The 9581-nt window shown below is 47.4% G+C and overlaps 1 long non-coding RNA gene across 1 annotated transcript in view; it reads left to right on the top strand.

The window, feature by feature from the left end:
- The first annotated feature begins 670 nt into the window (after nt 1-670).
- LOC133044513 (uncharacterized) overlaps nt 671-9581 on the top strand; it is a 61164-nt gene continuing 52253 nt past the window's right edge. The window contains exon 1 of the long non-coding RNA XR_009689960.1: nt 671-712. This is a non-coding gene — a long non-coding RNA (uncharacterized LOC133044513). The remainder of the gene's footprint in view (nt 713-9581) is intronic.

Here is a 9581-nt window from a genome sequence, read left to right as displayed (position 1 = left end):
TGATGCCAGCTCCCCAGCACCACCTCCCGAGCACAGAAGCCTCAGGCATGCCATTTGCCTTCCTAATCTTTGGCTTTCTGGTCAGCGGAATGGGTGTGCAGACCCAGTTACTGCGTGTTACCTTTCTCATGAAGGGTCTGTTTTCAGGGTGAAGAGAACAGAGCGTGGAGGGTAAATGTGTGTCAGCTGTTACCGTCAGCAGCAACGGCAGGGCCAGACACCCATCCTCAGAGGTGCGGTAGTTAAGACAAGATCTGGAACAAGATATATCTGATTTTCTAAAACTCCACTGTCCCTTACCAACAGTGTAAGATTGGTATTCTAGCAGAATCTACTCTGTGATGATATGAATATGAAAAATGAGATAAAACTGTAGTCCAGTGTCCGGTCTTTAGGCAGCCCTAACCCTGCCTGTAGTGCTTTTTTTTTGTTTTTGTTTTTTTTCCATCACTGTTCGCTCGTCTAGATGCAGGATATTATTAGGAAGCCTGAAAAATTAATATGGACTGTTTTACCCACCACAGAGATGCTTGGGGAGGATTTTTCTGCAGTTTTCTTTTCTTTTTTTTTCATTGCTTCTGTAAAGATTAGAAGAAATAGTACAATGGTGAGAATTTGGGAATTCCAAATGTCTCAGATCCATTTTTCCCTTATTTTTCTGAAGGGAGAAAACAGAAGGCAGAAAAGGAAGGAGCACCTCCTGGGAGCAGAGGTTGGTAAACGTTTTCCGTGAAGGGTCAGAGATTAAGTATTTTAGGCTTTTGTTTGTTAGTTTGTTTGTTTTTTAGGTCAGATGGTCTGTGTTCTAAGTGTTCCACTCTGATGTCTCTCACAGAGAATGTGTAAACAAGGGAGCACAGCTGTGTTCCAATAAAACTTTATTGACAAGACAGGCATCAGACCAGATTCAGCCTGCTTTAGAAATTAAAAAAAAAGAAAGCCTAGGTGTGCCTACTTGGGCAAGGCTTGGGTAGACCTTCACATTTTAAAGATCACCTTCCTTGATATATTATTCATGGGAAAACCTCCTAGGGTTTCAAAGCATCAGCATTTCATCAAAAAGTCCGGCCCTTCCAACCCAACGTCAGATGTGAGCTTCTGGCTTTTCTAATTTTAGATCCAGCCTTTGTGTCGGCTGGATCATTCCAGCAGCTGGAGAACTTCAGTTCTAAACTGATGACGAGTTTCTGGCCCACTTCAGGGCCTTCCCGAGCCCCCTTCCCTCTCGCTGTCCCTCCTGCCCACCCCACTCAGTGGTCAGCGGGTGTGACCCACTGCTGCTTCCTGCGCGGCGCTGGCAGTCCCCACACTTTGCTGTTTCAGCCTCTCGGTTTGTCATGCCTGCGGCGAGGAGATGAGCCCTTCCTGTCTGGAGATGGCACCTCTGGAGGAGAGAGCTCCGCAGCGTCTCCAGACAGTAGGTTCCTTGTCACAGGCTCTGCTGTGTTTGTGTAACTTCTGGGTGTCTGCCAGGTGATTTGCCTATAAGCTATGCATAGAAGAAAAAAGAAACCACCCCTCTAAAGTATTCAGATTTTGGCCTTAATTAAAATGCAGAATAAATATGTAAAGGCTAAAGAGCATGAATTATAGATACCAGGGTTTCTATATAAAAATCTGTTTTTGTCTATAGAGGCGCGCGTGTGTTTGTGGCAGGGAGGAGGTGTCCATCCACGATGGTGAAGGCAGTGTAATCACGGCTGTGTGTGTGAGCAAGATGGGGACCAGTCTACTGAAGGAGAATGCGTCCTCAGCTGCCTTTCTCATTTCACCGCCTCCACGGATTTTTTTTTTTCCACCTCGATTCTATGAAGGGCTAATCCTGACCCTTGTTATTTAAATTGCTCCAGCAGGGCTGGAAAAGCTGCCTTCAGCCTCTTAAAAACCCTCGCTAACAGGGCTGGCGGAGCAAAGCCCTTTCTATTCATGCTCCTACGTGGAGCGCCCTGAGGATGGGGCCAGGGGATCTCTCAGCCTGAGTGACAGTCTTGGGTCTTAAGCAAGGCCAGGCCAGAGCCCATTCACCCTGAGAGCTGGAGCCTCTGGGCTTTTCCATTAAGGGTCTCAGAAAGCGAGCGGAAGATGCCCAAAGTGCTGAAATCAGATATCCAAGTGTGTGACTCTCTTATTAATGGCTAGGAGGGATCAAGAAAAAGAACGTTGAGGGATCAAAGGAAAGATCAAGGGAGCTACCCGAATGCCCATTTCATAATTGGGGTTTTTTTTTTAACGTTCAAATTTTACAAATTGGTATTAATAGGATGTTACAGTAACACAGTTTAAAGCATAGCATTGGGAAAAATCATGCAGAGAATTAATTCCTGTTACTCAAGAACTTTGGAAAACACATGAATTAAATGTGAAATTAGCAATTATATTTCAAATCAATATGGGTGGAGGGAAGGTGGCTTTTGGTAATAGAAAGAGCCGACTCTTTTAGAAAGCATCACAAGTTGTGTGTGGGGGGGTGGGATTTAGTTTTAGAGAAAAGTGATACTTCAGAAAAATCCGAACTCTTGGAACGTACCCACATACCAGGCATTATCAGCCTGTGGAGTGAAGCCCCTGATTCTGCTTGGAGGATCCTACTAAGGTGGTCTGTGGGGGAGAGTTCATGTTGCATCCAGCCAGCCTGGTCAGAAGCAGAGCTGGGGTGTTTGCTGGGACTGTAAGCGGATGGGGGCGATCAGAGGCGGCCCCACATTCCCTCGGCCTCTCATCAGACCTGCCCACAAGGCAGGAGAGACCAGAGTTTGTTGTTTAATCCTTAAGTCATGTCTGACTCTTTTGCAATCCCGTGGGCAGTAGCCATGCCAGGCTCCTCCATCCATGGGATTCTCCAGGCAAGAATACTGTAGTGGGTAGCCATTTCCTTCTCCAGGGGATCTTCTCGACCCAGGGATCGAACCGGTGTCCTTTGCATTGGCAGGCAGATTCTCTACCACTGAACCACCAGGGACCAAGGACGACTGTCCTCTTATTTGAAATCATTTTAGGCAACTCTGCCACGATAGGTCCTAGAAAGTATCTGTCGTGGATTTGTACAAGGAAGATGGAATACCCGAGATAAAAGTAATAAGTGACTAAAGCTCTGCTGTTTTTGTATTTTTTTTTTCTGACTGTTTGAAGCAAAATTTCAGCTGTTACATCAGTTTTATCCAAACAACAGATGGCCTGTAGCGTCTCCGAGGCTCTGAAGGTATATGGAGTCAGCCCAGCTACCAGGGCTGGGGTCAGCAAACCCTAGCTGGCCATGTCTGGCCTGATGCCTGTTTTTGTTAAACAAGGTATTGTTGGAACTCAGCATTGCTCGTTCACTGTAAATGCCGTGGCTTCTCGCAGGCTGCAAGCGCAGAGTTGAGTAGTTGCAATAGAGACTGCGTGGCTGCAAGCCTGAAATAGTTACTGCCTGGCCTCTTGTGGAGAACATTCATTGTCGCCTGCATGAGACTATGGGAAAAAATCAAACCCAACTTATTTTATAAATGCAGATTGAGTGCAGTTTTTTAGATAATGTGTTTACTTGGCCACGCTGGGTCTTGTTGCTGCCCGAGGACTCTCTCTGGTTGCAGCTTCTCCTCATCGTGGTGCGTGGGCCTCTCACCCAGTGGCTTGTCTTGTGGAGTCGGGCTCCCGGGTGCGTGGGCTTCAGTAGTTGTGGCACGAGGGTTCAGAAGAAGTTGTGGCACACCGGCTTCATTGTTCCAAGGCGTGTAGAATCTTCCTGGACCAGGGATCGAACTCTTCTCCCTTACATTGGCAGGTGGACTCTTATCCGCTGTACCACCAGGGAAGTCCAAATCCAAATTTTTTTGTTTTTTTAAATCTGGAAATTTCAGTTTCTGTCATTGTAGGTTCAGGAAGCCTTTTCTCTGCCCCCAAGCCAGCTCTTAGTTCTGGGGGGTCCCTCTGTCGTACCCTGTAACAAGAAAGACTGTGTTGATGTTTCAGTGGGCGAAATGGAAGGATGTGGTTTTACTCTTTTTTTCGGTCTTCCGCTTTTTGAAGCTATATAACAGAAATGAGGGTGTGACAGGCAAGTTCTTGACTATAAAATGATAAAGGTCAAACTGCTCAAAACTTCTTTGCAAGTAAAATGCCTGGCTAACTGAAACATGTCAGAAACGTCAACCGGTTATCAGGTTGACAGATAACGTGAAGTGCTGACTGCCGGGGCTGCCTTCATTTGCCTGGTGGGTTTCGCGGGCACCACCTCCTCCGTTGGTCTCTTTGGCTGTTTGTTTGGCTGATCTGGTGGCTCGGACCTTACACTGTTGCAGCCATGAAGATCGAGAACGTGAAAGACTGTTGTCAGCTGCCCCTGCCCTTGTTTCCCTTTCTTTTCAAGGACATGCTGAGGGTCAGGGTCCTCACAGGGCGCTCAGCACATCTGCAGACATGTGAGATACCAGCCCACAAGGGACACTTCATAATTTTGCAGCTACAGAAACAACCACTTCTTGTTTATGCCTCACACGGACTATGCTTACTGCACCTTCAACTTCAGAACTTTGAAAACTTCAGCATCTCACAAGCAAATCTGTTTGAAGCAAGCTTTTCCCAACTGTTCATGAACAAACCTGTTCACGCCTTCACTACAAACCTTCATGGTTACAGAGCTTTATGCTTTCTGTTTGCAATTTAGAATGATGGGATCATCTAAATCCCTGCCAGTGGCTGATGACTTTTTAAAAAAAATTTGTGAAATGAAATATACAGAAAAATAATAACTTGTAGTTGTTCAGTCACTAAGTTGTGTCTTACTCGTTTCAATACCATGGACGGCAGCACACCAGGCTTCCCTGTCCTTCACCATCTCCTGGAATTTGCCCAAACTCATGTCCCTTGGGTCGGTGATGCCACCCAACCATCTCATCCCTTGCTGTCTCCCCTCCTTCTGCTTTCAATCTTTCCCAGCATCAGGGTCTTTTCCAATGAGTTGGCTCTTTCTATCAGGTGGCCAAAGTATTGGAGCTTCAGCTTCAGCATCAGTCTTTCTAATTATATCCAGGGTTGATTTCCTTTAGGATGGACTGGTTTGATCTCCTTTCCAAGGGACTCTCTGTCCAAGGGACTCTCAAGAGTCTTCTCCAACACCACAATTCAAAAGCATCAATTCTTCGGTGCTCAGCCTTCTTTATAGTCCAACTCTCACATCAATACATGACTACTGGACAAAACATATCTTTGACTATACAGACCTTTGTCAGCAAAGTGATGTCTCTGCTTTTTAAGATGCTGTCTAGGTTTGTCATAGGTTTCCTTCCAAGGGGCAGTCATCTTTTATTTCCATGGCTGCAGTCACCATCCACAGTGATTTTTGGAACCCAAGAAAATAAAATCTCACTGCTTCCACTTTTCCCCTTCTATTTGCCATGAAGTGAGGGGACCAGATGCCCTGATCTTAATTTTTTGAATGTTGAGTTTTAATCCAGTTTTTTCACTCCCCTCTTTCACCTTTATTGAGAGGCTCTTTAGTTACTGTTCACTTTCTGCCATAGAGGTAAGTGCAAAATATATTGCATCTTTAGCATACAGAAGAAAGTACAGTTTTGATAACTTTAATTGGGTCCCTGAAGCAAAATTATTCTTGGAATAAGCAAGGCATATTTCTTTAAAGATGGCAGAACTTGGCCTTAGGATATTTCTTTTAATTCTAATATATCAAAATTACTGGCTGTTTACATAAGAGCTGTCCTATAGAGGATTATCGACTTAAGATGTAATTGTGTACTAAGAATGAATCACAAACATAGAGCAAACTTAAAAATCAGATATAATATGTGGAAGTCACTCAGAGATTTATTTATTTTATTTTTGTACTTACGTTTGCTTTCCTCCCTTCTTTCCTCATTGTTTGGATGATCTTAAAGCCATTTCTTTAGGTGGGATCAGGTATGAGAGTTTTGAAGAGCTTGTGATGAAGCTTCTTTAGCTGGGTCCTGGTGGGAAGAAGACTTCAAAGCCCCTGGTGGACATGCTGCCCAAGTTCACAGAATCCTAAACCCGTGACAACCGCATGGTATACATTCGCTGTGTCCTGAGTGCAGAGCCAGGGGAACAAATCTGTGGTCCGGGTTGATGAAGAATCAACTGTGGTCCTGCTCCACCCTGATGAAAGTGAAGAAAGTGCAAGTGGAGTCGCTTAGTCATGTCTGACTCTTTGCGACCCCATGGACTGTAGCTCACCACGCTCCTCTGTCCATGGGCTTCTCCAGGCAAGAGTACCAGAGTGGGTTGCCATTTCATCCTCCAGGGGATCTTCCCAACCCAAGGATCGAACCCAAGTCTCCCGCACTGCAGGCAGATGCTTTACCCTCTGGGCCACTAGGGAAGCCCTGATGAGAAGGATTTCCGAATGTTGTCAACCTCCCAGAGTGGGGTGGGGTGGTGCAGACTGGGAACCCCCTCCCTGAAGCTGCCATTTCTCTGTGTGTGGGGTCTGGAGAGCTTACCTGATGGCAGCTTCCCTGGGCAGTGGGGATGCCTGATAGCTGACGTGAAGACCCCCTGGAATGTCCCTGTCACTTCCACCGGCTGCTTCGCCATGACTGAGAGCCTTGACAGCTTGACGCTTAAGGCCCTGGAGCTGGTCATCTGTGGAATTGTAGCTTTCTGTTGTTCATTACCTTGGTGGCCCTTGATTTCGTTGGGGGGGTGGATCATTATATTGAGTATTGAGGGCAGTTATAGGCACCTGCCTTCTGGTATAAATGCTGAAGGCCCAGACCCTGGCCCAACCTGAGACAACCTGGGTGCGTCTGATGTTTGGTGTTTAACTCAGTGGTTCTCAGTTGAGGGGGTAGTGTAGCTCCCAGGGGACTTTTGGCAATGCCTGGAGACATTTTCGGTTGTCATCTAGTGGGTTGACGCAGGGATGCTGCAAACGTCCTACCACATACAGCCAAGGTTGAGAGGACAGCCCCTCTCGACCAGAGTTTTCCAGACTCAAATGTCAGCAGTGCTGCTGACGAGAAGTCCTCAGCTGCGCACATGTGTTCTCCTGGGATGTAGAATTCGGAGTCAGCCAAGGAAGCAGGTGGTCCCACAGGGAGCCGCTCCTTCCAGCCGTGGCCGCAGTGGCTGTGGGGGTGCCCAAGTCACCTGCTGGAGCGGCTGCACGTCCTACACCAGCGCTGGGCCCCGCTCTCAAGCCAGCCGGGCTCCGGGGCTCTGTCACTTGGTGCTGGGCCCCGCTGTCACCCCAGGCCGGGCTCTGGGGCTCTGTGACTGAGCGCTGCTCTCCTCCCGCCGTGATGCTTCTTGTAGACTCTGTTAGCTACAGTTGGGTTCCTAAGTGTCCAACAAAAACTCCAACTGCCACATGGCGGGTTGCAGGGAGCGGTAGAGTGTGGGATGGTCCCCCAGCTTCCAAGAAGCAAAGTGTCTACGTTTTAAAAGCTGGTTCCACACCCCACCACTCCCTGCGCCCCACCAGGAAATCTTACCCAGAACTTCATTTTCTGATTCAGGGGTGTCAGAGCCAGTCAGGTGAGTCATCTGGTCTCCCTCCACTTCATTCCCCATTGCTGAATTCCCACACCAGCACCTAAGAGGAGCTTATTACGAACTTTAAACGTCAGGAACCCGTTTATAACCCTTAGCTTAAAGCACTGTAGGCACCTGTTAAATCGTACCCCGAGGGGTAGAGAGTATGAGCCGTCATCAGGCGTCACACCTTATGTAGGATGAGTTTATGTGATCACCTGCCATCTGAATGATCAGGCATCCAAAGAGGAGGATATGTTTTGGAAGCAGAAGCAAGTTACAAACAGGTTGAGGGCATTGGACCCAGCCTTTGGGGGAGGACCTAGTTCATGATAGCCATGGAGCAAGGCTTGGCAAGAAGGTCCAAGTCCCAGGAATGCTGTCAACACAGGCTCACAAGCGCAAATGCCTACAGTGCTGGATAGGAGAGCAGAGTGAGTCAGGCAGAGGTTTGCACAGTAAAGATGGAAGATGTTCTTCATTTGCACACAAAAGGTATTTGCCTTTTTTGCCTTGAAATTTGTGTCCCTTTTGGTCTGTGTTAGGGTTTTCTTCTTGTGATAAGACACTAAGTTACAAAAAGCAGCTTTTACTCCAAGAAAAGAAGGGGCGCGTGCATGAGTTTAAATGACAGCTTGACTTCAGTGCTGAGTAATAGGGGGTTGTGGGGACTATTGCAGAGGGAGAGGGGATGCCTGACTAAGGACAGCAGCTTCTATCCAGATCAGACAGGAGTTGCTGGGGAAGGGGGTGGATGTGACTGCAGGGTGGTTAATCTTCTGATTTTATTGTTTATTTTTGGCTGCGCTGGGCCTTCAGTGCTGTGTGTGGGCTTTTTCTAGTCGCGGTCCCTTCTCTCTTGTGTGGCTCAGGCTCAAGGACGTGTGGCTCAGTAGTCGTGGCACATGGGCTTAGTGGCTCTGTGGCACGTAGGATCTTCCCAGATCAATCCCAGGGATGGAACCCACACCCCCTGCATTGGCAGGCAGATTCTTTATCACTGGACCATTAGTCCCAAATCTTCTGATTTTTAAAAGAGAAGCTAGAGATCTGAATTTTTCATATGATTTCTCCATATTAAAAAAAATTAATGCAAACATATCTGTGGGTTATATTTAATTTGTTGAATACCAGCTTGAGACTTCTGGTTTTTCTTTTTAAACCAAAGAAAGAGATGTTGTTAAATAGCTTCAGCACTGGGCTCACTGTCTTCCCTGTTCTCTGTTGCTGTCTCTGTCTTAGTCTATTTAGAAATTGGCTTCCAGATTTTGCTTTCAGATTTCTTTTTGAGGACTCTTCTTCCATTGCATTCTTTTTTCTAGCTCACTGTCACTAGCCTCTTGGTTGAAGATTTACCTGTAGATGTGAGCAGTGGACATTAAAGGGTGGATGAAGGTCAGAAAAGGATGACCACAGGCTGTGCAGAGGTTTGAAAGGAGCAGGGAGGGCATTTCTGGGGACGCGCTGGTGTGAGCACCATGCAGAGGGGAGGGTGAAGCTGGCCTGTGTGGTGCACACGTTTCCTGTCAGTGCCCCGTGGCCTTGGACTGGAATAAAAGATTGTAACTGCTGTTGTGTTCAGACGACACCTGGGTGGGTTTACCTACTCCGCCTTTCCTTCCCCGACATCTGTCTCTGAAAGCCACAGTTGTGTTTTGAGCAATCCATGTCATCCCAAACACAGCTCTGGGCTTTGTTTACATGTATCAGAGAGAGGTGCAGTGCTGTGGGCTGTCGTTAGCACACGCTGACAAGCAGTGATGGCAACCCAGCACAGGGTCAGGCTGCTCCCTGTTACATTCGGGAGTGTGTGTGTGTGTGTGTGTGTGTGTGTGTTTGAGAGAAGGGGTATTCCTACTGGATTGGCGCTTTCTATCTCCTCCCGTCGTGACACAGACACACACACACATATGCCCACACACGTGTGTGTGTGCTTACCCTCAGTCGTGTCCAACTCTTTGCAACCCTTTGGATTGTAGCCCGCCAGGCTCTTCTGTCCATGGGATTTTCCAGGCAAGAATGCTGGAGTGGGTAGCCGTTCCCTTCTCCAGGGGATCTTCTCAGCCCAGGGGTCAAACCTGCATCTCCTGTGT

This window comes from Dama dama, chromosome 23, assembly GCF_033118175.1.
Source record: "Dama dama isolate Ldn47 chromosome 23, ASM3311817v1, whole genome shotgun sequence".
NCBI classification, from domain to species: Eukaryota; Metazoa; Chordata; class Mammalia; order Artiodactyla; family Cervidae; genus Dama; species Dama dama.
This window is presented reverse-complemented; position numbering and strand designations above follow the sequence as displayed.